The sequence below is a fragment of the Loxodonta africana genome, chromosome 20 (genome assembly GCF_030014295.1).
Source record: "Loxodonta africana isolate mLoxAfr1 chromosome 20, mLoxAfr1.hap2, whole genome shotgun sequence".
In the NCBI taxonomy this organism is placed as follows: Eukaryota; Metazoa; Chordata; class Mammalia; order Proboscidea; family Elephantidae; genus Loxodonta; species Loxodonta africana.
In genome coordinates, this window is record NC_087361.1 from 72,110,997 (window position 1) to 72,132,257 (window position 21,261).

The following is a 21,261-nucleotide window of genomic DNA, read 5'->3' on the forward strand; positions in this document are numbered from 1 at the left end:
CAAAATGAAACACCACCCAGTCCCATGCCATCCTCACAATTGTTGTTAAGCTTGAGCCCGTTTTTACAGCCACCATGTCAATCCATCTCCTTTGAGGGTCTTCCTCCTTTTCACTGACTTTCTACTTTACCAAGCATGATGTCATTCTCCAGGGACTGGTCCCTTCTACTAACATGTCCAAGGTACGTGAGACAAAGTCTCGCCATCCTCACTTCTAAGGAACATTCTGGCTGTACCTCTTGCTAGACAGACCTGTTCATTCTTCTGGCAGTCTATGATATATTCAATATTCTTTTACTGACACCATAATTCAAAGGTGTCAAATTTTCTTCGGTCTTCCTTATTCGTTGTCCAGTTATCACATGCATATGAGGCAAATGAAAAGACCATGGCTTGGGTCAGGAGCACCTTAGTCCTCTAAGTGACATCTTTGCTTTGGAACACTTTAAACAGGTCTTTTACAGCAGTTTTGCCCAACACAACACATTGTTTAATTTCCTGACTGATGCTTCCATGGGCTTTGATTGTAGTCATGTACAGAACATGATCATGACATACATGATACTGGTCTTCTGTTACAAGATGAGGTCTGTGTATGCTCACTTCCTCATCAACATTGTTATTCAGGAGAGGTGGGTCTCTTGCGGAAATCCAAAACTTCTTGGGTGAGAAATACATCTGTAGGGTTCTAATGAGGCCAGTTGTCACTTGTTCAGTATGTCAAGCCCAGAAAGATGAATTAATTCTTGAAGAAAATGATATCAAACTTGTATCAAACTCAGCTGCTTTAATTCAGCGAGCCATTTTGGTTATTCTGAATATTCCTCAAATTAATCTGCAGATTTAACAAGGTCACCATCACAATCTCAGCTGTGTTTTGTGTAGAAATTGACAAACTGATTCTAAAATTCATATAGAGACATAAGGCACACAGAATACCAAAACAACCTTAAAGAAAAAAGAACAAAATAGGAGGACTCACACTACCCTATTTCAAAATTTACTACAAAACTATAGTAATCAAGACAGTGTAGTACTGGCATAAGATAGCCATGTAGCTCAATTAGGTCAATGGAATAGAATTGAGAGTCCAGAAAAAAAATTCACTCATCTATAGTCAGCTGGGATTTTTTTTTTTAGTAGACGAATTTTATTGCATTTTAAAAATATCACCCATAGGTCTTAGGAATCATCCCGCCTCGTTCCTATAGCTGGACAACTCTTACATCTTATGCATCAGCCTGTTGAACTGCTCCTTTTTCAGAGACGTAGACACCATTCAAAACTTTTCAGGTATCCTTGTTTTTAACTGTCATGGTTTGCTGAATTTGATACAAGTTCAATGTCGGTTTCTTCAAGAATTAACTCATTTTTCTGGACTTGACATACTGAACAAGCAACACCTAGCCTCATCCAAACCCTATGGATGTATTTTTCACCCAGGAAGATTTGGATTTCGACAAGAGACCCGCTCTTCTGAATAACGACAGTGTTGTCTTTTGGAGCCCTGTGGCGCAATGGTTAAGGGCTCAGCTGCTAACCAAAAAGGTTGCCAGTTCCAATCCCCCAGCTGCTCCTCGAAGCCCTATGGGGCAGTTCTCCTCTATCCTATAGGGTCACTGTCCTAGTCATCTAGTGCTGCTATAATAGAAATACCAAGAGAAGTTTATTTCCTCACAGTAAAGTAGACTAAAAGTCCAGATTCAGGGTGTAGGCTCAAGGGGAAGGCTTTCTCTTTCTGTCTGCTCTAGAGGTAGGTCTTTGTCCTCAATCTTCCCCTGGTCAAGGAGTTTCGCAGGCACAGGGACCCCGGTCCAAAGGACATGCTCTGCTCTGGGTGCTGCTTTCTTGGTGGTATGAGGTCCCCCTGCCCAGTCCCTTTCTCCCTGTCCTCCCCTTCGTCCTCCCCCCATCTCTCTGCTCCATTCTGTCTTTTATCTCTCAAGAGATTGCCTCACTAACACAACTGCCACCCATCCTACCTCATTAACATCATAGAGGTAGGGTTTACAACAAACATGAAAATCACACAATATCAGGAATCATGGCCCAGCCAAACTGATACACACATTTTTGGAGGGACACGATTCAATCTCTGACAGTCACTATGAGTTGGATTTGACTCAACAGCAACAGGTTTGGTTTTTTGTTTGGTTTTAATTGTCTTTTTGACCTACCAATGAGTACGATTAATGAAATGCCGTAAACACAATCAGTCTTTGCAACATGCATACCCCTGTCGTCAGTAGTGGAAGCCTCTCCCAGCCTTTTGGGCCTAAAATATCCAAAAGGATCCCACTGCCTGGAGATGGGACCTAGTGCTGCTGGTTGTTTTGGGAAGCTTATGTGGAAGATGATTTTCACAACAAAGTTACCTTTAAACCACTGCCTAAGTACAGCACCCAACCCTCTTTTTTTGCTCTGTAGTCCAGAAACGTTTCTTTAAAAGCCAAAAAGCCCACAAATGGAAGAAGCATGTCAACTATGTTACCAGCCATTTCGTCTTTATGGCACTGTAATGTTGTGAAAGCTGCTACGTTAAATTCAGGATTCCTCCAGCAGCTGTTCCTAAATATATTTATCTATCCAAAGAAAGGAAACCCTGGTGGAGTAGTGGTTAAGTGCTATGGCTGCTAACCAAGAGGTTGGCAGTTGGAATCCGCCAGGCACTCCTTGGAAACTATGGGATAGTTCTACTCTGTCCTATAGGGTCGCTATGAGTTGGAATCGACTCAACGGCAGTGGGTTTGGTTTTGGTGGGTATCCAAAGAAATACGTTCATTAAAAATAGGCGGTGGCAAGTGTATTCTGTGTCTTCAAATTCCTATTAGTATTTGTCAATGAAATTTCTCTGTAATACCTGGAACTCTTCATCCATGATTTGTTGCTGTGTGCCATCGAGTCGATTGTGGCTCATAGTGACCATATAGAACAGAGTAGAACTGCCTGATACGGTTTCCAAGGCTGTAATCTTTATGGAAGGAGGCTGCCATATTTCTCTCCTGTGGAGCCCCTGATGGATTCAAGCTGCTGGCCTTTCACTTAGCAGCCAATCATTTAAACACTGAGCCACCAGGGCTCCTTCATCCATAATAATGTCCTTTAAATACCCAACCACTGCATCGAATTCTGCATCAGAGGCAGAAGAGATAGACAGTGCAAAGCTCTCTTCTTTTGAGGTGACCACCACAGCCACATCCACCCCACCCAGGCCTGAGGCTACTACGCCCATGGAAACCAACAGTCATTGGTTACAGAGGAAAGAAGCAGAAGTGTAAGAATGGTATAACAGGGTTCCAGAAGATGAAGGTGGGGAGGTGAGGGAATCAATGAAGAGGAGGAGGGAAAGGGAAAAAAGAACCTTAATGTTTTGAGCAAATGGCTTTATCAAAGCAACATCACCACCAAGCAAACTGTTATTGCAGGTCTAGTTCTTTTGGCGAGATCTTCTTAAATGTGGACTCCGCAATCTTGAACTTACAAAAGTGAAAGTATTATACTGCCATCATTTTTCCTTTGATAGTGACTGTGTATTTTGTCTAAAACCAGCATTTGATAAGTTCTGTTGCCCAGGTGACTTTCTCAGGTCACTTTTCAATGACTTGCCCTTTCCTGCCATAAAGCCAAACTTTAATCCAGCCTTCTCATTTTGATTCAAGTTGTTCACCAAATGTTAACAAGAGGTTTCTCTGACCACTGGGATTTTGAATAATTTTTACTCTTTTTTGTAATTGATCGCTTTGCATTGAACTTGCACCATATTTATAATCAGAAAAAAAAATAATTTTAATTTGCGGAAAAAATGTGACCCAGTTACAATTCACGTTATTGATTTAGGTCAGCATCCTGAGGAGCTGATATCAAGACTTCCTCACCATCTTCCAGGGACCCTCACCCAGGAGCTGGCGCTTGGTGTAGGGTTGGGGTGGTGAGCCACCCCCATTCAGGGAGAACAATGGTTGTCAGGGAGTGTCATCTGAGAGCAGTGACCAACTTTGCCTTGCCTCAGAAAATGCACTTTCTGGCGGTATCCCAGCCCTCTAAATGTTACATCTTCTTGACTTTGAGGGAAGTCCTGAGTGCTCAAGAGGTGCCACTCTCACTTCCTGTGCACTCAGGGAAAAGTCCCAGATGGAACCACCACTCCAGTCAAGGTAAGGGCTTTCATATGTAGTGGCTGAAATGTAAAAAAAAAAAAAAAAAATTAATTTCCTATTTTATTGCCTTCTCAAAAACCTTGGGAAGGTAGAAGGCTCCTGTTAGGAAGATTGTTTCTTTGACCTTCTGACTTGATTCTATACATAACACCTGCCTCAGATCCTTAATAAGTGCCCATGTCTACATTTTGTTAAGTGATTCATTCAGACGGGCAAAACTAAAAACAAAGAACCCTGAAAACAAGTCAGGAATGTTGAATGAATAAACAGGTCATGGGGGGAAGGGCATCTCTGGAAAAACTTGAACCTGAAGTTGCTCCCAAAGCCCCTTACAAGCAAACCCCAGAGGACAGTCTGTGGAATGAGGCAGAAAAGCCTATGAGGAGATGGGGGATATCACACCTGAAAAACAGAAGAAGAAATGCTAGCTTGAGGTTGAGGTTTGGCTTAAATTGTGCTGTTATCCCACTGAGGACTGTACAGAGAAATCAGGAAGAGGATAGTTGGTATTTGGCTAAAGACTACCACCTCTCAGAACTTCTGGATCAACATGAGCCAAATAAAAATTTGTATTGTTAAATGCTAAGGCTGCTAACCAAAGGGTCGGCAGTTTGAATCTGCCAGGCGCTCCTTAGAAACTCTATGGGGCAGTTCTACTCTGTCCTGTAGGGTCGCTATGAGTTGGAATTGACTCGATGGCACTGGTTACTGGGAATTAGTGGTAGACAGGAGGGGCATTGGGCACTCTGGAATCTTAGAGGAAAGAGAGAATTAAAAGTCCTCAGGCTTAGTCAAGGGTGTCTCATTCTAGAACATTCCATGCTACTCAATAGAGTAAGTACAGTCAATGTTGAAGACCCCTAAGAATATATTTAAGAACCCCAGTTTCAGAATCACTGGCTTTGGAAATTAAACTTATTTAATGATAATGTCTTTCAATTGTAAATTATAGTTACAAGAGATAATTTTTCTTTTTTGTGATAAATAGAAAAAAATTTGTAATATTACTATCAAATGAAAACTTTCCCCAATAGAGTATAAATTTGCAGACATCTGAGTATACATCCAAGGGCCACACTTTGAGAAATAGCTCTGCAAGACCTAGCTCTGAACCCAGACACCATGAAATATTTCCTATGGAGATTCATCATTGTTGCAACAGTTGTAGAGCTCCCGATCTTTTTTTTCATCAATGAGAACCCCTTTGATACTTCAAGTTTCCTGTCTTTGGTAAGTACCAAACTATGGGTAGAGCAAAATTGAAATCCTTATTCTGAAAAGAAAGACATTATCTAAGTGTCTATTTGTACGAAGCCATCACTAACACAGTACCAAAAAACAAAAACTAAAAAACACCAAACCCATTGCCATCTATTCCGACTTATAGCGACCCTATAGGACCCACCCACTTAGGACAGAGTAGAACTGCCCCATAGCATTTCCAAGGAGTGCATGGTGGATGCAAACTGCCAACCTTTTGGTTATTAGCCAAACTGTTAACCACGATGCCACCAGGGTTCCCACTAACATAGTAGGCATCCAAAAAAGAAGGAAGAACAGAAAGCTTGAGGAATCAAAGTACATGTTTATTTATTTATTTATTTTAAGGCACTAAGGGGTGGTGGCATCTGGAAAAGACAGAATTCAGGGCTGGGAAAAAATAACACTATTTCTGCTTTAGCAGAGTTGGCCCTTTTCTTCTAACAATTGATGAGGCAGAAAGTTTCCTTTGGCTTTCAAAGTTACACCTTTTTCCCCATTTTATACATTAGGATTTTGAACCTCACAGAGGTTAAGTAATTTCTCCAAGCCAACAAAAATTCTGAGGAGTTACAGAATATTTCGCCAGAACCCAGAGAAATCAAAGAACAGAAGGAGGGGGTGGAAGCTCCACCAATGAGAAAGAGTTTAGACTGGAACACTGAGATGGTGACAACTTGGGCTCTATCTCTTGCACCTAACATATGCTGTGCCCTTCATGGGATTAGGTGGCCCATATCAGACTGTAATAGTAGGGATGGCATAGACTGACATTGTCTCATTCCCTACATATAACCCAGGAGAGCTAAAGAAATCCCACCTCCCTTCACCCCAAAACCCTAGGATACAAGAACCCCTAGGATAGAACTTATACAATACAAGAACAGGAGCCCCTAGGATAGAACTTTTTCAGAAGATAAGGAAGAAACAATAGTGAATTGAGCCCTGAGCAGCCTGCCCTGTATTTCTGGGGGATTATTTCATTACATTCTACAAGGGGGAATCCACCAAGCCATTATTCCCAAAGAGGATGAATCATGTTGCTGAAACTTTTCTCAGGAGGAAAAGAAGATGGTAGCTTGGCAGAAAGCCCGGATGCAGATCAACCCTGGCAGAACAAAGCACCTCGAAACCTTCAAAGATATGCAGAAAAACTCAGAACCACTCAAAAATGTGAACTCCCGTATCTTGATTGGAGTGCCTCCCATGAGAAAAAGTGAGTGCCCACCAGGGGTATAGATCATTCAGGGACAGATCAAGCAAGGGTAGAGAGGAAGGAGGGTAGAAAGGATAAGATCAGATACCTGGGGAAGAATACAGGGATCCTGAGAGGAAGGATCAGGCCTATGGAATTTAGAGGCAACAGATGATAATGCTGAGTCCATTAATCTCCCACCCCTCCCCTGATGAAGCCATGAAGGAGAGGATGGGGATGGGAGGGGTCTAAAAGAAAACTATGGGAAGGAGGACTGGGTAACAGGGAAAGGGTTGGAAGGTAGCAATGCAGTGTTTTGAGTGGGCCTCTATAGAAAAAAAAAAAAATTTTTTTTTTTCTAGAGATCACCTAGTGCCTTGTTACTCAAAGTGAGGTATGTACTGGACTGATAGCAGAGCTTATTAAAAATGCAGAATCTTAGGTGTCACCTGAGACCTATAGAGTCAGAATTTACATTTTAACCAGACCCCTGGGTGATTGATATGAACATTAAAGCTTAAAACTTGAGAAGTACTGTTTTAGTAGATAATTCTGGAGAGAAAAACCCATAGCTATGACAACTTTTCAGGTCAGCAAAGTTGGTTTTCAGTACTTTTTAGATTCCTCCATATGATAGAAGGAGCCCTGGTGGCGCAACGGTTAAGCACTAGGGTGCTGTGTGGTAAAGAAACCCACTCATTGGCTCTGACTCAGTGAGAGAAAGACCCTGGCGATTTACGATCTAGAAAATCCTATGTGGTAGTTCTACTCTGTCACCTGGGGTCACTATGAGTCGGAATCGACTTTAGGCACACAACAACATATAATAGAGGTCTTGTTCTTCCATCTTTGGGCTTCTAGTCAGTCTTTAAAAAAAAAAACCTACATTTGTGGTAAATGAACAAATTCTCCTAGTAAACTATTGCATACAATACAGTGTAGGCAATATAAATTACATGAGAGTGAAGAAGTAAAAGTCTCCTTTTCTCCCTCCATCCCGCTCCCACCCCGGAAGTATAATGAGTACCTGTCCAGAGATCTAGACATTTTTGTAGCATTTACTATGACAGTGGGATTAAAAAAGATCATTTTATATGTATTGTTCCTTGATTTGTTTTGTGTGTGTGTGTGTATTAATACGTGTATGTCTTGGAGATTTTTCCCTTCCCTCATTCTTTTTATTTATTTATTTTTAGATTTAACATTGGATACAAAAAAAAAAACCCAGTGCAGTCGAGTTGATTCCGACTCACAGCGACCCTATAGGACAGAATAGAACTGCCCCATAGAGTTTCCAAGGAGCACCTGGCAGATTTGAACTGCCAACCCTTTGGTTAGCAGCCATAGCACTTAACCACTACGCCACCAGCATTTCCTAACATTGGATAGTTCTTTTCTTTCCTTCTCATTCTCTTTTAACTGCTGACATTGACATAATACACGCAGAAAAGTTATTTAACCATTCTTTATTGATAGGTATTCGGTTGTATTCAAATATTTCTGTAACCAATGTCACAATTTATATGTTTCTTTCTTCAAATGTAAAATAATTTTTGTAAGAAATATTCCTGGATGTAAAACTAATGAGTCAAAGAACGTACGTGCTTTAGATTTTGATTGATACTGCAAATTGCGTGGGAAAAAAATGCTCTACTAATTTATAGCCACATCAGTTTGAGGGTCCATTTCTTCCCAGTCTTGCTAATACTGTTGTTCACCAAGCTGAAGGGCAGAAAATGACATCTCTTTGTATTCGATGACATTTGTTTTTGTTTTGTATCCCAATTAGTGACGTTTGAACATCTTTTTTACATGTTTAAGGGTCTTTTTGAGGCAGGCAACCTCAGAGCCCAACCCTTCTAAGAGAAACCTGCTCTGGCTTATACTCTTTACACCAACCAAATAAGCTGCCCTTTCCTGTGAAATCGTCCTTGGCAAGATAAACCACACAACGGGCCATAAAAGGCCTCAGCCCACCTCGGGGTGGAGACTTAACCTCCTAATGAAGAAACATTCATCCCTTCCACCATCCTGGGGGATCAAACCCTTGTCTAAAGAAAATGCATAGTCATCTCCAAAATCCGAGCACCTGCGTGAAGGTCAGTCCTGAATATTCATGATGAATTTGCATTTTCTTGTCTGCTCTCTGTAAAAGTCCACCTCCCCAAGCTGCCCGTGAGCAATCTTGGAGGCAGCAGCCCTGATTGCTCCTTTCCTTGTACGAGGAAATAAAGGCGTCTTTCTCATCTCCCACCTCAGCCTCTTGTTTATTGGCTGAAAAAAGTCACGCCAAGCAAAACCTGAGGTTTTCACCTGGCAATAATTTTTATTTATTCTGTGAATTGCCTGTTCATATCTTCTGGTCATTTTCTATTGGGTTGGTTGCTTCTTTATTGTTGATTTATAGACACTTTCTATGCATTACTAGTATTTATCCTTTGTTAAATATGTTCTCTGCTGCTTGTCCATGATTCTTGTGTCATACGAATATTTTTAAGTCTTATATAATCAAATCTGTCAATGTTTTTTATAGTTTCTGTGTCTTGCTAAAGGAAAAAAACTTCACTATCACAATATTATTTTTTTTTTAACTTTTATGTTTTTCTAATATTCTTATGCTTGTGCCTTTTAGGTATAGATATTATATATGTATGTAATCTAAGTAATATGTGAGCTAGATAATTAACTTTATTTACAATTGGATATCCTGTGGTCTCAACAACATGTATTAAGTACTCTGTTTTTTTATTCCACCTGTAGGAAATATCATCTTTGTCATAGATTAAGCTCTCACTTATACCGTGTTTGTCTCTGGAAATGATTTTATTCCATTTGTTACCGGAGAACAGCCTTAGTTCTTGTCTTCGGTGTGGGAAAGAATTCAAACACTGAGACAAATAGTGGCAAGCAAGCAGAGGTTTATTAGCTAGGAGAGGGTTAGTAGCAAAAGTACACTTGATTAGGGAGCATCAAGCAGGCTACTCAGATAGAGAGAGAGTCTGAGTGCCCCGATATTGCCGTTTTCTTGGGGCTTTATACCCCTTTTCTCCTATCTCTCCCTGTTAACGTTTAACTGCCAAGTGAGGGACTCCTGTAGAGACTACTTCCTTGGCTTATTGTTTAATTACCAAGTTAAGGGCCCCTGTATGCATCATTTCCTTGGCTTAATGTTTAACTACCAAGTTAGAGACCCCTGTAGAGACTATATTATTGAGGAATGTCACCACACCCTGTCTCTCCCTCCTCCCGAGTGCAAGCTCTCCCCCTCCTCCTTACACATTGATCTTTTTAAATGTTTCAGCACCAATTCCATATGATTTGAACTTCTAATGCTTTAGTACAAATGTGGTAAGAATAAGCCCCTCCCCCCACTTGTTTTTGTACTTTTTCAAAATTTTCTTGGCTGTTCTTTATTTTTTCTCCTTCAAATAAATTTTTAAATTAGCTTATTAAGTTTCATGGAAAAAAAATACTCTTGATAGGAGTTGCATTAAACTTATAGATAAACTTAGAGAAGATCGATATCTTTACCTTACCATCTATGAATGTGTTATGTGTCTCCACTTACCGGGTCTTTTAAGTGCTTCATTAAAGCTTTGTGCTTTTCTTTTATAGATCTCTCCCATTTATGGCTAGATGTGTTTCTCTGTATATTGTTGCTTTTCATGCTTGGTATACAATATCCTTTTCCGTTACATCTGATAACTGATTATTCTAAGTGTGTAGGAATGCTAACACTTTGTGTATTGATACTATATCTGCCATCTTAATGAACTCTTTTACTGGTTTTAATATTTCATCCATTGATTCTCTAAGTTCTTTAGGTAAATTATCATATTATTTGTAAAAAGTTACAGATTTGTCTCTCTCAGCATTTATCTCTGATTTTTCATATGATTTCATTGCCCATTATTGGTTACAGCAAGCATCTTTGTCTTATTCAATGAGAATGGATCTATAATATTTCATCATTAATTATGATGTTTATTATGATTTCTAATTTATATGTGTTAAAGCATAAACAACCCCACATGTCTGTCAGTTTGTCATACTCTGGGGGCTTTTATGTCACTGTGATGCTGGAAGCTATGCCACTGGTATTCAAATACCAGCAGGGTCACCCATGGCAGACAGGTTTCCGCTGAGCTTACAGACTAAGACAGACTAGGAAGAACGACCCAGCGGTTACTTCTGAAAAGAATTAGCCAGTGAAAACCTTATGAATAGCAGCAGAACATTGTCTGACATAGTGCTGAAAGATGAGTGCCTCAGGTTGAAAGCCACTCAAAATATGACTGCGGTCACACACTGACTGCAACAATGGGCTCAAGTATAACAATGATTGTGAGGATGACGCAGGAATGCGCAGTGTTTCATTCTGTCGCCATGAGTCGGAACTGACTCATCAGCAACAGTTAATGAGGCAGGATTAGTGTAGGGTGTGTCTTAAGTCAGTCTCTTAAAAGAGATACAAGGAGCGAGCAGAGACAGGGGAAGACACATGCCAACCCAAATGAAGGTTGTCCAGAAGCAGAAGCTCAAAAGAGACAAGAACCTTCCTCCAGAGCAGACAGAGAGAGAAAGCCTTCCTCTAGAGCCGGTACCCTGAATTTGGACTTCTAGCCTCCTAAGTTGTGAGCAAATAAATTTCTGTTTGTTAAAGCCACCCATTTGTAGTATTTCTGTTATAGTAGCACAAGATAACTAAGACAGAGTCTTTCTTGTATTAGTGTAAGGATCCCCAGTGGTGCAACTGTTAAGCGCTTGAGTCCTAAGAGAAAGGTTGGAGGTTTGAACCCACCCAGAGGCTGGGGGAGAAAGACATGGTTATATGCTCCCATTAAGATTACAGCCTAGGGAAACAGAAAAACCAATCCTCAACTATGTGGAATGCCAAGAGGCCTCGAATAGCTAAAGCAATATTTACAAAGAAGAACAAAGTAGGAGGACTCACACTTCCTGATTTTAAAACATACTATATATTTTTTTTATACAGCTACAGTAATAAAAACAGCCTGGTACTGGTATAACAACAGACACATAGACCAATGAAGTAGAATTGAGAGGTCATATCCATGGTCAACTGATCTTTGACAAGGGCGCTAAGTCCATTTAATGGGGAAAGAAGAGTCTCTTCAATAAATGGTGCTGTGAAAATTGGATTTCCACACGCAGAAAAATGAAACAGGATCCATGCCTCACACTACACACAAAAACATATTAAAAATGGAATAAAGACCTAAATGTACAAACTAAAACCGTAAAATTCTAAGAAGAAAAAGCAGGAGCAACTCTTTCAGGCCTAGCTTTTAACAATGGATTATCTAATATAATCATGAAAGCACAAATGGCAAAAGACAAAATAAATAAAAGGGATCTCATAAAAATTAAAAACTTTTGTTTATCAAAATGCTTTACCAAAATAGTGAAGACAAGCTACCAACTGAAAGTATCTTCAAAAACCATGTATCTGACAAGAACCTAATAACCAAAATACATACAAAACTTTGACAACAAAAGGACAACCCAATCATAAAATGTGCAAAGGACTTGAATAGACATTTCACCAAAGAAGGCATTCAAATGGCCACCAATCACATGAAAAGATATTCATCATCATTAGCCATCAGAGAGATGCAAATCAAAACCACACTGAGATACCATTTCACTCCCACTAGGGTGGTGAAGATAAACAAACAACAGAAAATAACAAATGTTGGCAAGGATGTGGGGAAATTGGAACCCTTATCCATTGCTGGCGGGAATGCAAAATGGCACAGCCATTGTGGAAAACAGTATAGCGATTACTCAAAAAACTACCGCATGACACAGCAATTCCACTCCTAGGTATATGGCCAAAAGACTCGAAAGAGAAGACTCAAAAAGAGACTTGTACACCAGTGTTCATTGTAACAATATTTGCAATAGCCAAAAGGTGGAAACAACCTAAATTTCCAACAACAAATGAATGCACAAGCAGACTACGGTACATAAACACAATGGAGCACCACTCAGCCAATGCAAGAAATGAAGTCTTGATATATGCTACAATATGTATGGAGCTGGGAGACATGCTATGTGAAATAAGTCAATTGCAAAGGACAAATATCGTATGACCTCATATAAAAAGACAAGAAAAGGTAAATGTACAGAAAACAACGTTTATTAGTGGTTACTAGGGGCAGGAGGGAGGGGGAAAGAGCCAGGTTAACAGTGATGGAAGTATCACATTGAGTAAGGGTAGGGTTGCACAGCCGATTATTGTAATTGCTGTCAATAAATTGTACACCTGTAAAAAGTTGAAAAAAAAAAAAAAAGGGATAACAGCCTAGGAAATCCTATGGGGCAGTTCTACCCTCTCACATGGAGTTACTATGGGTTGGAGTCAACTCAAGGACGCCCAACGACAATAACATATTAATGTATTTCCACATATTAGCACCTTAAGATGTTAGCATCTATTCCTAGCTAGCTAAGGATTATATCAAGAATATGTATTGAATTTTATCAAATGCTTTTCTTTTGGGCATTAATTGAACTAATCATAAGGGTTTTTCTCCTTTAGTCTACTCCTACCACTATTACATAACCATCCTTGCATTCCTTGGGTAAGTGCTACCTGATCATCATGTATTCTTTCAATACCCTAATTAATACAATTTATTTAATGACTTATTAGGAAGTTTTGCCTTGAGGTTAGCCTATAGTTTTTGTGTGTTTCTGTATGTTTTCTTTCTCTCCTTCAGCACAGGCATGAGTACCTACTATGTGCCAGGCACAACGCTAGAGATTTTGTAATCAGAGATATGATAGACTTATTGAATTATTTGGAAAGCTATTTTATTTTTTTTAGTTCACTTAGCAAGTCTACAAATTGTTGAAATTATCTGTTCCTCCAATATTTAGTTTTCCCCTGAAAATGTCTGAGCCTGATTTCTGTTTGTTGTTTGCTTTTTGCAGGGGCAGGAAATCTTTGACTTCTTTTTAAAGTTCTTCAACTTTTTTTTAATCTATTCAGATATTCCACCAGTCCTTGAACCAATATTAATAATTTACATTTTCCTAGAACACTGCCCATTTTTTGCCACATTTTTAAAAATGTGATGGAGCTCTGAGTGGTAGTCTCTTGTAATTTTTAATATCTTATGCAAATGCAATATGCAAGGTATTCAAAAAAAGTATAAAAATACTATGAACACACAACTTAAGATATAAAATTATCCTAACACAATTGAAGTTCCTTTCTGTACCCTTCATCTATCAACTAATTCTCCTATCCTCCCCTCCGCTAGACATATATCATTCTCTTATGTTTCTTAATAAACTTATAAGCTGTGCAAATATCCTAAGCGGTATGATATTGTTTTGCATGTTTTTAAGCTTATAAAAATGTTACAAAACAGTGTATGATTCCTACAGAACTTGTTTTTTTCCTTTTTATTGTTGTAAAAATATATACAACATGACATTTGCCATTCAGTGTTTTCAGGTGTACAATTTAGTGATATCAGTTACATTAATAATGTTGTGCAACCATCACCCACAATCATTGCCAAACTTCCCATCATCATAAGCAGCAACTCACTGCTTCCTAAACAATGATTCTCCCTTTTCCCCTTCCTCCCCCACAACCACTAATACACTAATAAGTTTTAGTCTCTATACATTTACCTATTGTTATTTCATGTACGTGAAATAACAATATTTGTTATCGAAATACAATATTTGTCCTTTTGTGATTGGCTTATTTTACTGACCATAATGTTTTCAAAGTTCATTCATGTTGCAGCATGGGTTAAGACTTCATTTCTCTTTATGGCTGAGTAGTAGTCCACTGTACGTATGTACCACATTTTGTTTATGCATTCATCCATTGATGGATACTTAGGTTGTTTCCACTTTTGGCTATTGTGAATAGTGCTGCGATGAACATTGGTGTACATGTGTCTGTCAGTGTTGCTACTTTCAGGTCTCTTGGGTGTATAGTGGGGAGTTTGGAATTGCTGTGCCCTGTGGTGGTTCTATGTTCAACTTTTTGAGGAACCACCTGTGATGGTTAATGTTATGTGTCAACTTGGCCAAGCTATGATTCTCAGTGGTTTGACAGATACTGTGTAATCACCTTCCATTTTGTGATCTGATGTTAGCAGCTAATCCATTGAAGGGAGAGTTTCCTCGGGTGTGGGGCCTGCCTCCAATATATAGATGTTCTAGCAAAGCTCACTTGCTCGCTGTCACTCTCTCTCAATTCTGCACTCTTCTCATCACCTGGCCTCTGGTTATTGGGAATAAGCCTACAGAAGTCTCTGGCCTACCACCTGACCTGCAGATTTTGGGTTTGCCAATCCCCACAACCATGTGAACCAGAAGAACCCTCCAGCCTGCCACGTGACCTGCAGATTTTGATTTCATCAGCCCCTGCAACTCCATGAGCCAGCAGAGGCCTCCAGCCAGCCTCCTGACCTGCAGATTTTGGGTTCGTCAGCCCCTACAACAATGCGATCCAGTAGAAACCTTCAGCCTGTTGCCTGAGCCATGAAACACTTCCTTGAAATAAATTTCTCTTTTTATATATATATTTATATACACTTCACTGGTTTTGTTCTTCTGAAGAATCCAGACTCAGACATTGCCAAACTGTTTTTTACAGCAGCTGTACCATTTTGCATTTCCACCACAATGGATAAGGGCTCCTATTTCTCTACCTCCTAGCCAACATTTGTTATTTTGTTTTTTTTTCAGTCTTATTGGGAGTGAAATGGTATCTCATTGTGGTTTTAATTTACCTCTTTCTGATGGCTAATGAGGAAATCCTGGTGGCGCAGTGGTTAAGTGCTACAGCTGCTAACCAAAAGGTCAGCAGTTTGAACCCACCCAGCACTCCTTGGAAACTCTGTGGGGCAGTTCTACTCTGTCCTGTAGGGTTGCTGTGAGTTGGAATCGACTCATTGGCAATGGATTTGGTTTGGTTGGATGGTTAATGAAAGAGCCCTGGTGGCACTACAGTTAAGCTCTCAGCTGCTTATCATAAGGTCAGCAGTTCAAACCCACTCAGAGGCTCTGCAGGAGAAAGACCTGTCCAAGAAAACCCTATGAAGCAGTTCTACACTGTCACATGGGGTCACTATGAGTTGGAGTCGATTTGAAGACATCCAACAACAACAACAACAATGACTAATAAAGGAGTCCTGCAGGCTTAACAGTTAAGCGCTCAGCTGCTAATTGAAAGATTTGTGGTTTGAACCCATATCATTAAAAAATATATATATATATATTTTTTTTAACAGCCTAGAAAACCCTATGGGGCAGTTCTACTCTGTCACATGGGGTGGCTATGAGTCAAAAACCACTTTGAGGGCACCCAACAACAACAACAAATGGCTAATGACGTTGAGCATCTTTCCAAGTTCTTGTTGGTCATTTGAATATCCTCTTTGGTGACTGTTCAAGTCCTTTGCCTGTTTTTTGATTGGGTTGTTTGTCTTTTTTTGTTGATAAGTTGTAGAAGTCATGTACATATCTACATATACATAAAACTCAATATATATATATATTGGATATACGGTTCTCAAAGATTTTCTCTCAATCTGTAGGTTGGTGCTTCGCTTTTTTGATAAAGTCCTTTGATGAACAAAAGTATTTAATTTTTAGGAGGTCCCATGAATCTGTTTTGTCTTTTGTTATAATTCATCATTGAAAACTAGGCCTGAAAGCCACATCCCTGTTTTCTCCTAAAAATTTTATGGTTTTAGTTTTCACATTTGAGTCCTTGATCCCTTTTGAATTGGTTTTTGTGTTTGGTGTAAGGCATGGATCCTGATTCATCAGAACTTGCTTGTTTCTTCTTTTCACTTAACGTTGTGTTTTTGAGACTCCTCCACATTAATATGTATAACACTCAGTTAAATTAATCTATCACAATATTTTTATCCACTCTCCTGTTAATGGACACTTAGTTTATTTCCAGTTTTTTGCTATTACCAACAACGTTGCTATGAATATTCATTCTTATACACAAATCTTTGTGCACATGTATGAGTCTCTAAAGTATATTCATAGGAATGAAATCGCTAGGTTCTAGGATATACATATCTCCCACTTTATTAGATCTTGACAAATTCTTCCCCAAAATGGCTTGCCAGCTTATATTCCCTCCATCAAGATATGAGTTCCTATTGTCCTACATGTTTGCCATCTCTCAGTCTTGTCAAATTTAAAAATTTTTGTGACCCTTTCATTTTTATTTGCTGTTCCCTGATTACCAGTGGTTGAGCATCTTTTCATTTGCCTTTTGGTCATTCATATTTTGTCTTTTGTGACTTGCCAATTCATAAATTTTGTCTACTTTTCTGTTGAGTTCTTTGCACTTATAGAATTTTTAAGTCTTCCATGACACATTTTTCATTCTAAATATTATTTATATTTTCTCTCTTTTTTGCTTTATCAGACCACAGGTTTATTTTGTTTATCTTTTCTAACACCATGTTTTATTGATCTTCTACAGTTTTGTATTTATTATATTTAATTACATTCTGCTTTTTATCTTTTTAATTCTACACTCTGCCTCCCTTTGTTTTATTTTTGTATTAGTTCCTTTAGTTTTTTTTAATCTTTTTATTTATTTTCTATGTTGTTTTCTAGCAAATACATTGAAAGCTATTACTTCTGCTGTAAGTACCACTTAACCATATTCCAAAGGTTTTGGTCTATGGTGTTCTTATTTTCATTCATTTCTAAGAAGCTGGTAATTTCCATTTGGATTCTTTCCTCAACCCAAGAGATATTTAGAAAAGTGATTTTCTATTTCCAAAAGGATGCTAGATTTTCATGATTAATTTTCAGTTATATTGCACTGTAACCAAAGAATATGGCCTATAAAATTATTATTTTCAGGAATATATTAAAATTGTCTTCATGGATCTAATATATGGCCAATATTTTCTATGGATATTTGAAAAACTTTGTTTCCTCTGATAGGCACTGTAAACACATACAATAAATTTTGTTAACTGTGTTATTTAAAACTATATTCTTTCATTTTGTTTATTGGATCTGTTGGTTTCTGAGGGAGGTAATTGTGTGATTATGGAAGATCTGTTTCTGCTTGTACTTCTAAAGTTATTATTTCATGCATAGCATTGAAATCAGTGAATTCTGTTTGGTAGCATTTGCCCATATATATCATATCTCTTTTAGTTACTAACTCTTCAACATTTTTGTGTCGTGTGTATGTGCATGTGTATCTCATAAAGTGTACAGAGCTGGATTTTCATTTAACATTGATGTCAGGTTTTTCCAGATGTCTCTCTTCCCTGTTGACTTTGGGCCAATTCAGAAATACATAGGAGCTAGATAGGGAGTTAAGTGCACCCCTCTCCACTATACCATTGCTGCAGAGGTATACATTTTACATATACATAAAGGTATCTGTATACGTATATATATGTGTGTGTGTGTGTTTTTGTGTATGTGTATACACACACGTGTGTGTGTGTGTATATATATATATACACAAATCATTGTGTACAACTCAATGGCAACAGTGGTTGGGGGAATATATATATATAGTTGGGTTGAAGAATGCAGCTTGGATTCAAGGACACACTCATCTTTCCAATGCATCACACCACCATCTTGTCCCAATGCCCCCAGGTGCCAAATCTAAAACAGCAATTTGAAAGTAGGAAAACTGGATCTGTAGAGGAGGCATTTAAACATTCAGATAAACAGAAGGTTTGTGACTGTTTCTTACCCCACTGAGTACAGAAGGCCAGAGACTATACGCGCATATTACCTATAATAATCCAGCGCCCGCAAAAAATTTCGGGTCAGTGGATGTCAGAACAAACAAGCTGTTCATCCTGACACTGGGAAGAGGGAATGAGAGATTTAAAAAACTTCTATATGAGAGGATGAATATTCCTATTTTGACAAAAATGCATGTTCCAATTTATGTAGGTTACTCTAAGAAACCCAGAACCTTAATCATCCCCCACAAACTCCTCCCATAAGACTCTAAATATCATCTTTTCTGACCCCAACACCCACCCTTGCTCACCTTCTGACACCCTTCCACTGTGTCCTCTGGAGCTCATGCTCAGTCCCTTCTCTTGGTACAGGTGAACTGTCCCTGATCCTATCTGGTGGGAGCCTCACCACTTTTCCACTATATTCCACCTCTTCTCAACTACTCAGTGACATCACTCAGAGACAGTTCTCTCTCCTGGACCATCAAAAACATGCTGCAATTTTTCTCATCTTGATAAAAAGAAAGAAAACCTCTCTTAACAATACACATTTTGCCCTTACCATTTCACCAAAATTACTCTTGTCCACGTTACCAATGGCGTCCACATTGCTAAATCCACTGGTCAGCTTCCAATCTCCATCTTACTTGACCTATCACAGCATTTGCCACCATAGATCACTCTCTTCTTTCAACATTTTCTTCAGTTACTTTCAGGATCCCACACTGTTCTGGTTTCCCTCTAGTCTCACAGATAGATCTTCAGTGTCCTTGGCAGGTTTATCTTCTCTCTCCAATCTCCAAGCTTTGAGGTACCCCAGGTTTCAGTCGTTATCTACACTCGTCTTGGTGACTCTATCCAGGCTCAGTCTTAATTACCACCTAGATGCTAATTTAAGCCCTGGTGAAACAGTGGTTAAGAGCTTGGCTGCTAACCAAAAGGTCAGCAGTTCATATCCACAACCGCTACTTGGAAATCCTATGGGGGCAGTTCTACTCTGTACTATAGGGTCACTATGAGTCGGAATCGACTCAACGGCAACCGATTATATACAGAACTCCCACAATTAGAGCTCCAGCCTGGATTTATCTATGGCCTTTGCAGCAATGATGTCCCTTTTTCCCTTGTCACTGATAACCCTCCTGTATCTGTTACTAAAGGCAATGGCTGGAGAACATGTGGCCCTTCCTCTGTCAATGCAATCAGGACTGTGTGGTCCTCCTTGCTGGACCAACTTTACTTTGGCTCTGTGTATTCTCCTGAAGTCCAGCTATGACACTTATTTGATTCCCACAGGTTGTGGTGGTATTTGATAAAAGAAAAACAAACAAAAAAACTTTGAGGCAGAATAAGATTTCTCTGACCCAAATTCTTTAAGAATTCAAAGGATAGAGTGAAGCTATTTAAATTAAGGAGTGCTTAATCAAGAAAACTTAGCAAAGAAAAACTACTTTTTTCTTTAAGTTTGAATATATTTTTGGGAATTGGAAATACCAGTGTGATATCAGTATGAACTCATGATGTGTTTGTCTTTAAAAAAAAAAAAAAAGTAAGTTTTTAGCTTATCTACTAAGGCCTAGAAATGACGATCCACTGTCAATAAGCACACCTGGTGTCTAGACTCTGGACTTTAAATACCATTTTCCACTAAAAAGAACCAGGGTCCCTTATAAATACGTCTGATTCCAAGTCCAAGGTAGCAAATGTCATGCCAGATAGCATGGAAGTTTTCAAAAACCATTAAAGTTGTATCAAAAGGGTAAAGACTACAACTTTAAAAGGCTACTTCCGGGAGGCGGGGCCAAGATGGCAGACTAGGTAGACGCTACCTCGGATCCCTCTTGCAACAAAGACTCGGAAAAACAAGTGAATCGATCACATACATAACAATCTACGAACCCTGAACAACAAACACAGATTTAGAGACGGAAAACGAACAAATACGGGGAAGCAGCGATTGTTTTCGGAGCCTGGAGCCAGCGTCCCAGTCAGGTAACTTGGGCGCCCAATTTAGGGCAGGGCCCAGGGGAGCTGACGGCGCAAACAAGGGGCGCAGCCCTACCCCCCTGAACTCACCCCGGGAGGGGGCCCAGCCGGCCCGCGTGGGCGGCGTGGCGATGCAGCCGGAGAGAGAAGTCCCCGGGAGGCAGTGACTGGTCTTGGAGCCGGGAGGGCAGCGTCCCAGCCGGTAAATCTTGCTGCCAGGCATTTGACTGGGCGCTGTCACGGCGCAAGCATGGAGAGCTGCTCCACTCCCCTGAACTAACCCCGGGAGGGGGCCCAGCTGGTTCGCGAAGGCGGGGCACCACAGCAACACGGCTGGCGGGACGAGAAGTCCCCGGGAGACAGCGACTGATTTTGGAGTCGGGAGTGCACCATCCGAGCAGGGGAACCTTGACACTGGGCGTGGGACTGACAGCGGATCTGACCGCGGCTTCAGTGGGCCAGATCCCCGGGGCAATCTCCACACACCCAGCACACATAGGCGACACGCCCCTAGGGAATCTCAGATAAAATAGTCATTCCAAGCAAGACAAGCAACTCTGGCTATATTCTGAGCTGTTACTCTCCTATCTCTCTGATCCCTCCCCCACCCTCCCCAGGCGGCTTCATTAACATTGGAATTTCCTGAGCCAGAAGGAGAACGGCTCCGGCTCCACAGCGGCTTTGCTTCCCCCCCCCCCTTTTTTTTTTCCTTTTGGTCTTTTCCTAACCCATTCTTCTGGCCTGAGAGAAGGAAACACAAAAAACCCAGGGACCAAATATCCACCCCTAATTGGACTAAAAACACAGAACCAGCTACAGCCAAGCATATATGATCCAAATCTCAGACTTTCATCCTTACAGGGAACAAGGTGGCGGTTATAATCCAAAGGCAGTCCTGGTAGGGATCTGACTGCAT

At 39.9% G+C, this 21,261-nt stretch overlaps 1 pseudogene; it reads right to left on the reverse strand.

Annotated features, from left to right (window-relative positions):
* Window positions 1–2,315: 2,315 nt before the first annotated feature.
* Window positions 2,316–3,430, reverse strand: LOC111750675 (ADP-ribosylation factor-like protein 2-binding protein; annotated as a pseudogene).
* Window positions 3,431–21,261: the final 17,831 nt, after the last annotated feature.